The sequence below is a fragment of the Dasypus novemcinctus genome, chromosome 26 (genome assembly GCF_030445035.2).
Source record: "Dasypus novemcinctus isolate mDasNov1 chromosome 26, mDasNov1.1.hap2, whole genome shotgun sequence".
NCBI classification, from domain to species: Eukaryota; Metazoa; Chordata; class Mammalia; order Cingulata; family Dasypodidae; genus Dasypus; species Dasypus novemcinctus.
The window spans coordinates 6,063,934-6,080,662 of record NC_080698.1 but is presented as its reverse complement, the minus strand read 5'-3'; the positions used below and the strand labels follow the sequence as shown (position 1 = coordinate 6,080,662).

General features: G+C 50.7%; 1 long non-coding RNA gene across 1 annotated transcript in view; it reads right to left on the bottom strand.

Moving 5' to 3' along the window:
- Positions 1–1,378: 1,378 nt before the first annotated feature.
- Positions 1,379–16,729, bottom strand: part of LOC101436443 (uncharacterized) — a 59,964-nt gene continuing 44,613 nt past the window's right edge. Inside the window, exons 3-8 of the long non-coding RNA XR_011647513.1 lie at positions 8,743–8,967; positions 7,912–8,025; positions 5,494–5,608; positions 4,977–5,175; positions 4,608–4,801; positions 1,379–2,462 (exon numbers count right to left, since the gene is read on the bottom strand). This is a non-coding gene — a long non-coding RNA (uncharacterized lncRNA). The remainder of the gene's footprint in view (positions 2,463–4,607; positions 4,802–4,976; positions 5,176–5,493; positions 5,609–7,911; positions 8,026–8,742; positions 8,968–16,729) is intronic.

Genomic DNA, 16,729 nt, shown 5'->3' with positions numbered 1-16,729 from the left:
GGGCACTTTCATCTGGGAGCCTGATTTCCAGAGGCTTGGAATTTTCAGAATCAGTTTCTACTTTCTTTGTGCCCAACAATTCAGTTCTCAGCTTATCTCGCTCATCTAGCATTTTGCTATAAGCTGCAAGCAAAAGCCAAGCTACATTTTCCACGTTTACTTTGGAAATTTCTTTAGCTAAATGTCCAGGCTCACCATTTTCAAATTCTCCCTCCCATAAAACACCAGGAGTTACTCTTGCTAAGTTCTCTGCAACTTTAAAACACGGATCGCCTTTCCTCCAGTTTCCAATAATAGTTTCATCACTTAATTTTAAGGCATCATAAAAAGTCTCTTTAGCATCCATATTGCTATCAACAGTCTCTTCAACACAATCTAGGCCTTTTCCATCAAGCATCTCACAATTCCTCCAAAAAAATACCCCTCACCCACTTATAAAATCATTCCAGCATTTCAATAATTGCAAAAGCACTTACCCACTCCTTGGTTCCAAATTCTGTATTAGTCAGCCAAAGGGGTGCTGATGCAAAATACCAGAAATTGGTTGGTTTTTATAAAGGGAATTTATTTGGGGTAGGAGCTTACAGATACCAGGACATAAAGCATAAGTTATTTCCCTCACCAAAGTCCATTTGGAGCAAGATGGCTGCCGACATCTGCGAGGGTTCAGGCTTCCTGGGTTCCTATATTCCTGGGGCTTGCTTTTCTCTGGGTTCAAGGTTCCTTTCTTCCTGGGGCTGGCTTCTCTTTCCTCTGCATGCTGACTTCCCAGGGCTCCAGCTTAAGTCTTCAGCATCAAACTCCAACATCAAAACTCCAAGATCAGAAACACTCAACTCTATTCTTTGTAATGCCTTTTATTTTTTTAAAAGATTTATTTATTTATTTATTTCTCTCCCTTCCCCCCCAATCCCGGTTGTCTGTTCTCTGTGTCTGTTTGCTGTGTCTTGTTTCTTTGTCCACTTCGGTTGTTGTCAGCGGCACGGGAATCTGTGTCTCTTTTTGTTGCGTCATCTTGTGTCAGCTCTCCATGTGGGTGGCACCATTCCTGGGCAGGCTGCACTTTCTTTCGCACTGGGCAGCTCTCCTTATGGGGCACACTCCTTGCGCGTGGGGCTCCCCTACGCGGGGGACACCCCTGCATGGCAGGGCACCCCTTGCGCTCATCAGCACTGTGCATGGGCCAGCTCCACACGGGTCAAGGAGGCCCGGGGTTTGAACCGTGGACCTCCCATGTGGTAGACGGAAGCCCTAACCACTGGGCCAAGTCCATTTCCCTGTAATGCCTTTTATATGTGAGTCCCCATCCTTTGGTGGGTGCCCTAATCATAAAACAATCATGCCCAGGTACAGATCAGATTACAAACATAAAGCAACATTTCTTTTTGGAATTCATCAATAATATCAAACTGCTACAGATGGTGTATTAGTCAGGGTTCTCTAGGGAAACAGAATCAACAAGAGATATCTGTCAATAGTATGCGATTTTATCAGAGTCTCTCATGCAGCTGCGGGGATGTACAAGTCCAGGTTCCGCAGGCAGGCTGCAACCAGGGCTCCAACAAAAGTCCAATGAAGGTTCTTGATGAGTTCTGGGAGATGTTGGCTGGCCAAAGACAAGCTAGGAAATTCTCTCTCAATGCTGGAATCACTTCCCCTTTTAAGGCATTCAACTGATTGGGTTAAATGTCACTCTTGCTGATGGCAATCTCCCTGATCAATGTAATTATAACCAGCTATCTATGATTTATCACTGCAGTAAAGTCAATGGTGATTAAAGTCCATAAATGCCCTTGTATTACAGTTAGCCCAGTGCTTTCTTGGCCAAACAACTGGGCCCAATTACTTAGTTCAGTTGACACAATAGCCTAACCATCATAGATGTTATGGTAGGATTATAGGTAATTTTTATTTCCTTAAAATTTTCTACAATGCATTGGTTTTGTTAGAAAAAAAAAGGAGTACTAAAAAATATGTGAAGTTCTCTTGACAAAAATTATTTAATTGTCCTAGTCATGACTTTAGCCCTAACTTCTGCTTTACAAGAAAGAGAAACAAATGACACCAGAAGAAACAATCTCACAAAATCTATAAACTTTTATAATATTCTATAAAATCTAGAACATTCTGTAAAGAGACACTTTTGATCTCCTCCAAAATCATTGTAATGAACAGAAAAAAGCTTAAAACAAAAGAATTTGAAACTAGACTTTAGGGATCAGGTTTTATGCAGATCTTCAAAGAGCAAGGGAGCTTGTTGGGATGGACTGAGTTCTTGATATAACAGTTGAAGATTGGTGGACACAATAAGGGAAGGTTTTAAATGAACCTTAAGAGTAAACAGTCACATGATCAACTTCTGGCATGACAGTGTGAGGTGCTCCATTGACCTCCTTCCCAATGAAACTAGTGAAAAATATTTTTACAAAAATTAAGCATCTGGAAATGGTCCTGCAGGTGAGCTGCAAATGAAAAAGCATCTATTTAAGAAATGGGAATTCAGTAAGAAAGGTAATAACCATTGGGAGTCTGTGGTAGCTCCCCTTCCCCTCTCTACCCCAGACAGCTGCACTCAAGAGCACAGGGCTCCCTCTCCCCGTTTAGTCAGAGGGTCTTCTGGGGAGGAGTTAAGCATTTCCCATCCTGTCCTCAGCTGTCTGTGGCTGAGGGTAAGTCCAGATGAAGAGATGAGGGCTCCCTTTTTGGATCCAGCCCCCATTCATGGAATGGATGTTCTACCTTGGGCATGGCACATGGAGACTACTGGGGTCCCCATATTTCTTCTGCTGGTTCATGAGGTGTTGGTTCCACAGCAAGAAAGGCAAGCCAAGAGGCCCTAAGACCGCCACCCAGATACTCATCTCCTAGAGTGAGGGTGTTACTTAGAGAGAAGTTAGCTCCTAAGCTCCTCTCTAAGGAACCAACCTCATTTGAAACAGAGCATGGAGAAGTTCAAGCCTAAGGATGTTCTCAGGAAAAATAAAGATGTAGTGAAAGACAATTGGAAAGAGATTCATAGATTAAAGATGATTCTGCCTAGACTAACTAGATTCTGTTAGTTTGCAGATGAGAACTGGGGAATAAGAGCTGGCAGGGGCCCTCTTGGAGTCAGAACAAATATTGAACAGGGACCTTAGAAATATTCCTTCAAAGGAGCCACAATTTGAATAGATTAGTTTGCAGAGCAAATTATGTGTAGGGCATTATGAAAATAATAGAGCAATCAGCTAACAATTACAGAGTTTAACAGCTGGGTGTGGCCAGGGAAAAAAGAAAGAGGCAGACCAAAATCACTGTCATCCCAGAGTGACTGTGGACATACCCAAATCTGCACCTCCCTGAGGAGCAACATCAAAGACTTAACACTGTTGGGGGCGAAGGGACTTCACTAAAATAGTCCAGCCAGTCACTAAAAAATAAGCAATCAAATAATAATAACAAGTCCCAAAGGAGGAGGTGTCAGTATTCAGAGTTTACAATTAGTAAATTGTAAATTACAATTACAATTAGTATTCAGAGGAGGTGTCAGTATTCAGAGTTTACAATTAGAGGCATGCTAAGAAACAAGAAAGTGTGACCTATTCATTGGAAAAAAGGAGACAACAAAAACTACCTGTGAGAGCCACCAGATGTCAGATTTCACGGAAAAAGACTTAAATGGCTATTATAAATATGTTCACAAAACTAAAGAAGAGATTGATTAAAGAAGTAAAGTATGATGACATTGTTGCATCAAATAAGAATATCAATAAAGAGATAAAAATTATTTTAGAAAGAAATAACTGGAAATTCTGAAGTTGAAAAGTACAATAAGTGAAATAAAAAATTCACTAGAGGGGCTCAACTGTAGATTTGAACTGGCAGAAAAAAGGATTAGCGAATTTGAGGATAGATAAATATTGCTTACACAATATGAAGAACAGAGGAAAAAAGCAATAAAGAGAAATGTGGGACATGACCAAGTGCACCAATGTATGTATAATTGGAGTGCCAGAAGGAGGAGGGAGAGAGCACGAGAGGAACTGAAAAGAATATTCAAAGAAATAATGTAAGAGTAAATGATCCTTCAATAAACCCTGCTGAGCAATATGTTTTTTTGAGAAAGAGGCTATTTACTTTGATGAAGGCTAGTTGAGTAGTTTATTGTTCAGGAAAATAGATTTTCAGGAAGTTCATGAATTTGTAATTTCATCTTCTTGGGCAGGAACTTCCTGCAGACAGCGGAGGAATAATTTTAACAGAAACAGCCTTAGTGCTTACTGTTATTAAACTGTGGGCCCACAGATGGCTTCCTTCTCAGAGAACATGTGACTTGCCCATGGTGCCTCACGGTCCACCCAGGAACACCCACGTCCACACTGGAACTTGACCCACATCCTCTCGATCCAGGCCCCTCCTTCCCTCCACCACAATGCCTGTCTTCAATACCGTGGGGCTATACTGAAGATACAGGGGGCAAATAGCTTCCCATCTGACACCAAGTCACGACTCTGGTGTTGCGGGAGGGCACAGGGCAGGGCAGAGCCGCAGAAGTGGGGTGTCCTGGCCCTGGAGTACACGAGCCCCAGGAATACCAAGTGAGCAACTCTACCAAGTGTAATACACACCATGGACTCAAAGCCCTTCAATGGAAGCCACTTCCCCAGGGCGGGATGCCCAGGGCACCGGCTGGAGAAGGTTCTGACAGCCTCCCTTCGGGCTGCAAGGGGGGTGGGGGCCATCCAATGAGCGCAGAGAAGCCATGTCCTTGCCATCACTTTTCCTGGTAATCTGATGACTTTGCCAACACTCAAGAAGGGCCCTTTAAAGAAAAGTACCACAATCCAATCAGTTCTGGAAAAAGCTTCAAAATACAGCATAGTTCCTTGTAGAGCCTCCCTAGCTTCCAGAGAGGACCACCTCTCACCCTGTCAGCGCTCCACAAGAAACAGAACAACGCGGCGCTGGGTACAGGACGCGCAGAGGGCAGGGCTTACCGAGTGCTCCCCCGGCAGGCAAGGCCTCGGCCACGGCGTTCCCTTCAGGACGGGCGCTCTTAGCATCTGGGCCACCTTGGAACCTCCCACAGGAAGCAGCGGCTGCTTCAGAGTCCTGCTCGCAGCTCTGATTTAACCCACTGGCTTGCTCCTGGGATCCGGAAAGTTTCCCAGCCCGAAAATGGCTCAGTCCTTTTCCCTACAAGAAAGAACGTTTTCAAAATGATTAATGTGGCAAACAACAGTTGGGAGTTTGTGTGAGAACATCATCACAGCGACTCTTGTGGGAAATCCTGAAAGGAAGGGCATGAGGTCCACCCCCAGGGAACTGTCGGGAAAAATTCACTAAGGCTTGAAGGCTTCGGTCTCCACCCGCGTTCGTCAACGTCCTCCATCTGCCCCCCTCGTCTAGCTGAGGAGAAGTCTGAGGCCAAGGAGCCTGAGCGCTTGGCCCGGGCCCATGGTGGGTCTTGACAGCTTCCATCGTCCTTCCTCTGTGGACACAATATGTACGCACCTCACAAGCGAGGAGTGGGGAGCATCACGTGACGGGTGGCAGATTCCAAGCGAGGGCCGAGCCTAAAACTGGGCCTAAAGTTCCAAACTCCTAATGGGGTGGGAGGGGGAGGAGCCTACGGAGAAAAGACAAAACAAAATGGCGTCACTATGGCTAAGGGATTTCAAAAGGCAGCGAGTGGCTCCTCTTACACGCGTCTGGGCTAGGTGTCACAGATCGCCAGGATGTGCGAAACCAAGAGCAACGATGTTTCGGGGACACCTGGATGCAGGAAACTGCAAGGTAAGGAAATCAGCAAGCTAACCTGCAGGACGTTTGAAAGGCCCCACACATCTGCCCATCGTAACTCTTTACAAAGACTTACAGGATCCTCTTTTTCTTTAACATCCCCTACTTGGAAGCCCCAAGCGGGGACACAGTTTGGGTTGAATGTGTGTCTCCGAAATAAGACCCCACATAGATGCTGCTTCTTGCAGCTCGGCCTGTACTTTCTCAGTCGACACTACTGACCGTCCCACCATAGCAGAAAGGCAAATAGGAAATCTGAGGACATAGCACCCTTGGGGGTGAGGATGGGGGAGCCCAGAGCCCCAAATGTGACCGTTTGACACCCTCTCCAAAGATGAAGGCTGAAGGATTGAAAGCGCGGCCCCTCGCCCTGACGTTAAAGCAGCCGTGCCCCGTCTGCTCCCACACGGCAAGCACTGGGGGCGGGGGAGGGTAAAACTCCTGAGGGGTCCCAGCCCCCGAGATTCTCTTTCAGGGGCTTAAGGCTGGGAAAGCTCCCGGGGGGTTGGAAACCACCGCTCTAGAGCGCTCTCAGTTTTTATAACCCTGTTTTGGTGTTTCTTTCTCCTCCTTCTCCCCCCTTTTTAAAAATTGTCCAAGGAACCTCAGGAGCTGCTGACAGGACATGGGGTTCCTGTCACACCACACAGGGCCTGCCCAGGCCTGGGCGAGGAGAGCAAACTTGAGGGGCCCTGGGACACGGCACACATGTTTTGCCTGCGTTTAGATTGAGGCATGATTGACACACAGTGAAACCAACCCTGTAACTCCATGGCTTCCTGTGGAGTTATTTGCATTTGTGTGACCATCTCCACAATCAAGACTGAGAACATTCCTGTGCCCCTGATAGATCCTCAAAGGACACTTTCTTTTTCAAGAGGTACCAAGGATTGAACCCAGGACCTTGTCTGTGGGAGGCGGGTACTCAACCACTGAGCTACATCGGCTCCCTCAAGGGACAATTTTGAATCCAGTTCTGGTGGCATGATTGGGGATTAGAGACTTCAAACCCTAAACCAGGGGCTCTTAACCTTTTTTGTCCCATGGACCCCCTTGCCAGTCAGGTGAGAACCACAGACCCCTTCCTAAGTCCACACCTGCACCAACACGGCCCCACGAGAATTATGTTGGTGTGAATTTCAATTCAAGCTCCCAGGACCCCTTGTTTTAAGAGCCCCTGCAAACCCTGGAATTCCCTGCCCGTGGAAGTTCAGCTGAGGTGCCTTCTATTTCTGCCCCAGGTAACGGTTCTTATCATGGGAAGCAATTCCTCCCACGACAGCCAGCTCTGCCTCATTAGAGCCTCTGTTGAAAAAGCCGGGTTGCTCACTGTCACTTTCCTAGCTCCTCCCGAGACCAATTTTGGGGCCTGTGCGGTACCCACAGTCAAGGCCTCCTAAGATCGCCAAGGCGACTTCTGATGGGGGCATAAAAGTCACCTGTTCCCCAAAGCACTCGCGAGCGCTCTCCTCCTGCAGCTGCTCCCAGCTCCTGAGAAAGCGTGCGATGGGCTGGGAGGTCCTGGACCTTCTCCCAATCAGGGGCGCAGCGTGCCAGCTGCCAGCTGCGCGGGGCCGCCCCGGCCTGGGCTCTGTGGACAGGCAGCCGTGCGCCGTCAGCAGCAGCAGCAGCTTCGCCAGCGTCTGGCTTCTTGCAAGGGGCAGACGGTCCCTTGGGCTGGAGTGCCTCTCTACCTCCAGGGTAGGTGTTGTGGGACCAGGGTGGGAGGAAGGGAACAAGGACGGTCAACTCCCCTCTCCCCCCTTCCAGACCAGCCCTGCATCGGAATTGAACGGGGCGCCAGGACAGGGAGGGCCCTCGAGCCTTTCCTGCTTCATGGAAAGAGACCTGGGCCCTCTGGGGCCCAAGCCAAATGCCTTGACCCTTCTCCCACCGCACTCATGCCACTTGGACTCTGACCCCAGCCCCCAGGCCAGGGAGGGGCCTTGCCGACCAGCTAAGTGGCAGGAATGCAGTGGACAAGGGACAGAATGTGTGGGGGAGCCTATTTAATAAAACGTCCCCATCTGGGGAGGACTTGCAAGGAGACAGAGAGGGCTGGGGTGGACTTAGGCTAAGTGAGTCATTGAGACCCCAGCTCACAAATGCCCCCTCCTCCACGAAGCCCACCTGAATTCATTCCTCTCATCCAATGCACAGTCTGCTGTGCTCCTGGGGCCCCAGGCCTTGGGGCGACTGCAGTCCAGAAGCTTCCGGGCCTTCAGTAGAAGCTGTGCGGCTGACCTGAAATGAAGAGAATTTGTCTGGGCCCCTCCCCGCCCCCAGCGTTCTTGGTTTTGTGGGGGTCAGTGGGGAACAGGGAGCCGCTGTGGTCCCCTCCCTGGCCCCGAGCGAGGCTGGCCTGGACCTTGGCTGAGTTCCCGGGGCTGCAGCCCGGCGGGCCACACCCGTGACAAGACCTGCAGGTGCCCTGGAGGCACCTGGGCTGCCCGCTGTCTCCGGGAGCCCCCAGCAAACGACTCCGGAAGGCGTCGAGCTCCTTGTCCACGTCGGCCTGGCAGGAAGGAGAGGGGAGCCTCGCAGGGGCCCGGGGGGCTCACCTCCGCGTCTGGGTCAGGCGCTTCCACCCAGGCTAACCCTTCCCGGCCCAGCTCTGTGTGGTCTCGGGCGCAGCAGCCCCGCGTCCGCTGAGCTCCTGCCAGGGCCCCTCCCCCTCCCCTCGGCCCCACCCCCTTCCAGGAAACTTCTCATTTTAGGACAGTTTCGGATTGTTGAGAAAAGGCCAGCGAGACCCCGAATGCCCACCAGTCTCCCCCGAGGCTGATGCCTCACGGAACCATGGGACGTTGGTTGAAACTCGAATCCAGTGCTGGCGTGGCGCTGTTAACACGCTCCGTGCCCTTTGTGGGGCCCCGGGGTCTCGCCCTGATGCCCCTTTCTGAGCCGGGACCCAGGGCCTCTGTGTCCCCAGGCTCCCCTGCTCCACGTTGCTCCTCGTACTTCCTTAGTCTTGGACGCGGAGGCAGATCTGAGGACGGCGTCGCCAGCTCTGACAGCCTAGAAGCTGTGTCTTCCAGCAGAGGGTCTCCCAGCTCCTCACAGCACCGTCTCGGAAGTGCCCTGGCTGGCCTTCAGCTCGGGTCGTGCAGAGTTCCTCTCACTTGCTCTTCATTTCTTTCTCTTGAACTGTCTTCACTGCCTTTCCTTCAGATGTTTTTACAATCACTGTCAATTAGAAGAAACTTCTAAGCGTAAAATCAGTGGGAAAAAAGGACCATGAAGCAAGAGACCAAAACGTTTGGCTACATAAACATTTCTGACTTACATCTGTTAAAATACATATACCGAATTAAAAGATACGTGACAAAGTCAGACGAAATTATTGGTTTAAATGTTATCCGAGTGGATAATGTCTCCAATATATAATTTACCCTTCTAAAATCAGTAAGAAAACACTAACAGTGAAAAAGAGGAGTGGACAAAATGAACAATGCTCACAATCAACAGGACCCAAAGGAAAACATACAAATGATAATGAGCATATGAAAATATATGCAGCCTCACTTTGGGAAAGGCAAATGAAAGCAAAGGCAAGATACCCCTCTTGCCTACACAATTGTCAAAACTTCTTTAAAAATACAGTATCAGTGCTGGCAATGGCTAGGTGAGCTGGACACTTACCTTCTGTTGGAACTATAAACTGCTATAAGCATTCCAGAAAGCAGTGTAGCAACACTTACCAAGATATTCTAAAACGTTCCTATCCTGATACCTACTAGTCCCTGCTGAGACTTTGGTCCCAGGGAAAGTGCAAAGGCTGTTCCCTGGAACGACAGCAAAGCGGGAGGACGCACTGTTCAGCCCCAAGGAAAGGGTTAGTAAATTACACTCATTCATGCAGAAGACACAAAGGCCCGGAAGTACTAAAACTATGTCTCTAAGGAATATTTGATGATATGGGAAAATGTTCACAATAAAATGCTTCTGTGAGAAGGGAATATTAAACTATACATACGGCATGATCCTAAGTTTACAAAACAAAGAAACAAAAACGCCTCTGGGCATGAGTCTGTGCGTAGCTGGAGGAAAAACTGGCGCTGGGCGGATTGCCGCAGGCGTTCGTGTGAGTGAGTCCTGCTCGGCTGAGGGGCTGGCGGCTGGGGCTGTGAGGGGTGGAGAGAAGCTCGACAGGGCCCGGGGCATGGGTGGGCTCCCGGCTCCCCCCTTGGCCCGGGTTTGGAGCCTGACTGAAACGACAGGCGCAGAGCCTGAGGAAGCCGACTCGACTAGACTCTCTGAGGCCCCGGGGCCCAGCACAGCTGCTTGGAGACCTGGCGCGGATGGTGGGTGGGTGCGAGCCCCGACCGCCGCGCCTCCCGAACCCGGCGCCCGCCACCCCGGAGCCGCGCTGCTTGGGGGACCCCCGAGGGCGCCCCTGGGTAAGGAGGCTGGCGTCTGCGCAGTGAAGCGCCTTAGAGCAGACGTCAGCCGGGGTGGGTGGGAGGTCGGGGCGCTGCGGACTGAGGAGGCAGCCTCCGTCTGAATCCGTCACTGGCCGCCGTGGCGCTTCGGTCACGTTCCTTAACGTTTGTGAGACCACTCCCGCCTTCGGCAAAATGACGATAATAATAACACCTAACTGTCAGGGTGAGAGGGCGTACGTGAAGCACACGGCAACGTTCCTGTACGTAAAAGAGGCTCGGCAAAACGTTCCGGGCGATGACGAGCAGCTCTAGGCCGCCGGCCCAGAGCGTACTGAACGGTCCTTCAGACTTTATGAAGGCGGCCCGTGGAGCCCTCCGACCGCAGTTCATTGTTTTTCCACCTAGAGACTGGTTAAAAATAAGTTCTGCCACAGGATCCCATTTTAATGGGTCTCTCTCCTTGGCTGTCCTTTAGACACGCAGTTGCCGGCTGCATTTGCTCTCTCTCTCCATTCTCCCTGCTCCCAGCGATACTCCTCTCCTGTTTGACGTCGGGACTTGATGAAAAGATGTGTTTCCTTTGTGGACCCGAGAATTGTGTTGTTGCAGCAAAAGCTGACAGAATCCTCCTGGGACGTGTTGGCAGCATCTTTATCACCTAGACAGCCCTAAAAGACTGGAGCATGTCTAGCTTTTAATTGCCTTGCCTCCCACATGGAAGCCGTTTGGAGCAGTAGTCTTGGCTGTTTAGTACTTTCTGATCGCGGCTCTACTGATGTCAGCAGCACCACAGCTCCTTGGTGGGACCAAGAGAGAGACTTTATATTTCTTGTCCTTCTCTGAAAGGAATTTCTCAAGACTCTATCACCAAGGAGCTCATCCACTTCATAATTACAAAGGATTATATATATGCACATATAAATCACAAAGAAATACTCAAGCTACAAAAACGAGATCATAAATAAAACAACAGGGAAGGGAGAAAGGATAAGGGAAAGAGTTGATGGGGAGAAAGCAGAGTGATTTAGTGGGATCAATGCCAACACAACCGTAAATAAGAATGGTGTTGGGGGACTATGTATAAAGTAAATCTAAGTACCAGCCGCTGTGTCAGGGTGAAACTAGAATCAAAAGGACTCTGATCAGAGCTGGTACCACCCACACGGGTGTCTGAGGGAGCAGCCATTGGCAGCCACTTTGGCAACCCTGGTGGGGTCAGAAAAAGTCAAACGATCCTTCACACAATTGCGCCACAGGTGTGCCGGCCACGCGAAGGACAGGAAGGGACTCTCTTCATGCCGATCGTACTGGACTTGCCCCTGGGGAGAATAATGTCGGTGCTCGCCTTGGCGAGGTGTGCTTGCTTCTCCTAACTAATGCAACTCGCAAGCGGGGAGATTGGGCTGGGGTCAGAACCCCATCTTCATCTCTACTAAGGGAACAGGGAACTTTAGTTAGCTTCTAGCCCAAGCCTGAGGCGCCCACGTTCACGAGACCCAACAAAAGACTAGGGGTCACAGCCTGTGCCCGTCTGGCCTGCGGTCAGTGGCAGCACCCAGGGAGAAGACCCACGCAGGGCCACCCCAGATAAAGCGCCTAACCCCGCATTTGTAAAAAAGCAGGTAGGTAGCCTACACCGTCCTTTCCCAGCTTCCGCAGAAACGACTGCCTTCTCATCTTCCCTATAGTAATTCTGAAGCCGGATAAGAGGAGTCAGTTGCATAAGGGAAATGGTGGGCAACTTTCTTCTCTTTCATTGTTTTTTAGGACATTGTGCACTCATGATTAAGTTGCTCATATCCCACATCTATCAGCAAGAATCATGGGCCCTTGCGAGGCCTCTCTTTTGTTTTCCTTTTTTCCCTCCAGCCCCATATCAACTCCACATGTGTCCACAGCCTTGACCTACAGGGTAGAAGTAGGAGGCAAACCCCGCCAGAGCACTCTCAGGTGGGACTAAGCCTGGGTTGGCCGTGTGACCCGCGCCTGGTCATGGGGTCACTGCAGCCCTCAGGCCAACTCCTTGGCTCAGGCGTGGCTGTGATGCCAGGCGGCCACTCAGGCCAGGCCCGGGAGTGGAGTCCTGTCCTGAGGGCACCCTAGTCCCTGGTGGTGCCGCTTAGCCGGGCGTGCTGTTAACATCTGTTGCCACGACAACTCTTGCTTACCAGGTATCACGGGTTGATCAGTGTCCCCCAAACGCTGGTCAGAGCTCAGCAGGTGCCCTGACTTGGAGTGGAGTCTTTGCAGGTGTCATTAGTTAGATGATGTCAGCCCTAAACCCAACAGGACTGCTGTCCTTTCACCGGACATGGACGCACGGACGTGGAGACGCGGAGACCGCACCCGGAGAAGGCAGCCGTGCGGAGGCAAGGCCGACCTTGGGGCTGTGTTGCCACAGACCAGGAAGACCGGGGGCCACCAGAAGATGGGAGACACAGGGCGGGCCCAGCCGGACGTCAGACTTCCGGGAAAGAATGCATCTTTGTTGTTTGAAGCCTCTCGCTTTAGCAGCCCCAGGAAACTAACGCACAGGGCTACCTGAGAACAAGGGACTGGGCGGCTTCAGGCCGAGGGAAGAGCTCACCAAACCCAGCCCCAGGTTTCTCTCTCTGGCAGCCGGTGGCTCTTCGACAAGGAGATTAGTCAGCTGTCCTTTTTTTGCCTCTTCTCTCCCTCGATCACACCCCTGACTTTGCGCTTCCCTGTCAGCCTTTGGCAGGAGAGAGCGGTGGCTCTCCAGGCAGCCATCTGCTACTTCCAGATGTCCTTGTAAAGGTGTCGCTGGGGGAGACGCTGGCTCTGCACGTGGACTCCTTTGACCTAGTGCTGCTCAGTGCGGGGTCCCAGACCAGAATGCAGAGTCTCGGGCCCCTCCAGACCTCCTGCATGGGCAGCTCTCTGGGGGAATGGGGCAGGCATCTGGACTCCAACCGCCCCTCACCAACCTCGAAGCCTGAGATTCACTCCTCAGTCCAAGTCCTGCCTCCCGCCTCGGCGCAGGGGCTGACGCGAGGCTAGAAGGCCCGAGAGGCTCCGCGTGCTGATTGGGGGCGGCGCGCAGGGTGGAGGGCAACTGGCTTTGGAATCGGGCTGGATCTCACGCCTGTCTCCTCCACTTGCACCGTGACCGTGAGTTGGCCGTGAGTTAACCTCTCCCGCCGCGGACGCCTCACCGATGCCATGGAGATAATCGTAACCACTTCACAGAATCAGCGTGAGGATGAGGTGGGGTATGAACAAGCTAGGTCTTTGCTGCATGGTAGGAGCTCAGCACAGCCAGGGCAATGGTCATTATCACCATCATCACTGCTCGTGGTGACTTGGGTGTGTCACCACGCCTGCTAGGGCTCTGGCTTCCTGTCCCTTTTGAACACCACTGGTTATTGGGGAATAACCAGCCTTATGATTCCACCTAAACAGGGTAGGACCCAGAAAACTCAGCTCCCCCACCTCCTCTGCTGCCGGGACGCAGGCAGGGGACCTAGAGGATACATGCAGAATCGTCCACAAAGCGTCTGCTTCCAGGGTCAGCGGCAGGTGCAAGGTCACTTCCCGGCAAAGAAACAACATTAGGAGGGTGGAGAGGGTCTTCCAATGCCAGTGACAGCGTCCTCGCGCGTCAGCTCTGCAGTGTGATTCCGGGTACTGTTTCCAGAAGCTTGTTCTTGAGTGTGATTCCCCAGCCCTCCTAACACTTCTGTGAGATGTGTTAATGTGCTTTTAATAAATTCCTGTCCTACCTAATTAACCTGGGTCAACTTCTCACCGTCAGATACCTGGCAGATACCGAAACTGGGACCAGAAGTAGTTGCCAGCTACAGAACCTTGGTGAGGAACGTGCGACCGGTTATGTTAGAGGTTCCAGCTAGCATTAAAGAATGGACCGTGCAGTCCATGGCATGGGTCTTGAGACAGTGAAGGAAGCTGTTTCCTGGATGAAGAGACAGTTGGAAAATAAGGACCAGGCTGAGCTGAGGGGTGATGTTAGTGGGCACCCTTGGGCACGAGCGTCCAAGACAGAGGGCATGGACAGTGGGAGCCGAGCACAGAAGGGGCAGATGAAGCCGCTACAGCTATGCCCTTCTCCTTCAGCACAGGGATTTCTCTGGGCATGGAAATCAGATGTCAAGTAGGATGAACAACTTGCTCCCATATTTGACCTCCTCCTGCCCTTGGAATAGGTAGAAAATGACGTTTTGCTATGAACAAGTGACTTGGCTTCAGATGCTTTAATCATTTTGGTCTTCAAGACAGGTGAGGAGTGGTGCCTTGGCTCTGTGGCTATTTGGGAAGTTTCTGGCAATTCCAACAGTTTGATAACAGACCTGAGGCCCAAAGGAAGCCCAGCATGAGCCCGCCCACTGCCGGCTCAGCCCACACAGCTGCAAGTCCCTGGAGCAGCGGGCTGAGCTCATGCAACCCATCTGTGCCACCTTCCCGCGGAGCAGGTATTTTTAACTGCGTGGAACCCCCGCGTAGTCCCTGGGCGACCTAAGTGAGGGTCTATGAATCACCTGCAAAACTGGCAAGATGTGTCAAAGGGCCTCCTCATTATATGCTGGGACTATGTTTTTGAAAGACTCGGGGTTGGAAGGAAAAAGCAGGTTTCTTGGTTACGACTTGTGCTCTGCAACATACTGAGCCTAAAACCCAGGAGCTGGAGAGAGCTGGCTAAGGTAGCGCCACTGGGGAGGCAGGCAGAGCCCAGGACGAGTGGAAGGCAGAAGGCAGAGCAGCTTCATGGCGCTTCCCCAGGCGCAATGCAGAGTCCTCAAAGTGCAGGGGATACCCCGCCATGATGACAGTACATTGCAGGGAGGTGGAAGGAGAGCCGCACAGGCTGCCATTTCTGGGCAAAAGACAATTGTTCTCGTTCTAGTTTTTCTCTTCACTAACTGCATTTCCTTGAGCCAGTTACCCTCTCTTTCCACCTGCTTTCCCTTGCCCGTAAAGCTGAGAGGACTACGTAGCTTGCAGGGCCTCTGGGGAGTCACATGAGGGACTGTGGCAAAGAGCTTTCTACACTGTAATGTGCTGGTCAGATCAGCAGGTGTTTGCTGAAGGCTAAAAGAGGAAACTCCAAGCCTCCAGGATTTCCCCTCCCATCTAAGCAGGGTTCCGGGTCCTAACAAAATAGGCCCGGCAAGCTCCCACAGTGCCCTGGGAAAGGCACTGCTTCCTAGTAAACAAGTTAAGTAGTAAACAAGTAAACAAGTCATCACTTCTGTCGCCGTGCCACTTCGTTCTCGTAAGTTTCTCTATGGAAGAGTCTTTTAGGGGAGAGTTTAATTGATACCGTTTGTGTGTGCAGCTGATTGCTCAGTGGGATGGGTCGGAGGTGCTGTATGTTTTAATTGTGGAAAAGATGACTGCTGAGCCTGTTCTGCTGTCACGATCTGCCTCTGTGACGACACGACTGTAAATACATTGTGACCCAGCAAAGCCCGATGCCAGTCCGTGTCTGCAACAAAGAGGAAGCTGGAAAACTGCTCGAGCATGCTTTGGTTTACACTTCTCCAAGACAACCATTCAGGGAGAGGTTTTTTGCCTCTTTTGTGCATAGTCAGCAAATGAAAATGTGTTCGCATTCTCCCGTTCTAACACACCAGAATAAGCGACTGTAGCAGTTTGATATAATTGATAAATTCCAAAAAGAAATACTGGATTATGTTTGTAATCTGATCTGTACCTGGGCATGACTGCATTATGATTAGGGCGTTGCGTTCCCGCCCCTTGGTGGGTGGAGACTCGCAGATAAAAGGCATGGCGAAGGGCAGAATTGGGGATTTCTGATGTTAGAGCTTGAGGCTGAAGACCCAGGAAGTCAGCACCCAGAGGAAAGAGAAGCCAGCCCCAGGAAGGAAGGAACCTTGAACCCAGAGAAGGGCAAGCCCCAGGAACATAGGAACCTAGGAAGCCTGAACCCTCGCAGATGTCAGCAGCCATCTTGCTCCAAATAGACTTTGGTGAGGGAAGTAACTTATGCTTTATGGCCTGGTATCTGTAAGCGCCTTCCCTGAATAAATGCCCTGTATAATGCCCAGGAGATTTCTGGTATTTTGCATCAGCATCCCTTTGGCTAATTAATACAGCGAGTCAAGCCTTTCTTTCGATGAGCTCTCAAAGAAAGACCTTTGTTTCACTGGCAAGTGTATTTTCAGCCTCTTCGTAGGCGTCTGACCTCAAGCAAGGAGCAGTGGGCAGGGTCTAAATGCTCGGCAGCATACGGGTTCTTGATTTACAAAGCACTAGGATAAGAATACTGGTCTTGGCGTTGAAGGTCCCTGGCCAAGTTATTTAACTCCTGGGGAACTTTGTTTCTTTATTTTGAAAGTGGGAATTCATAACATGGTTATGAGGATGAGAAGAAAACATAGTTGAGGGCTGCCAGTACATTACCAAACACAGAGAACAGATTATAAAGATGCATTTGTGGAAAGTTAGAGTTAAAGAAACCTTAGAAATACTGTAGCTGGTCTCCAGAAACTTCCCTGCCCCCACCAATGAGCCTCTCAGCTCACAGTACTCATCCCCTTAGACTGTAAGAAGTCTGGAAGCTT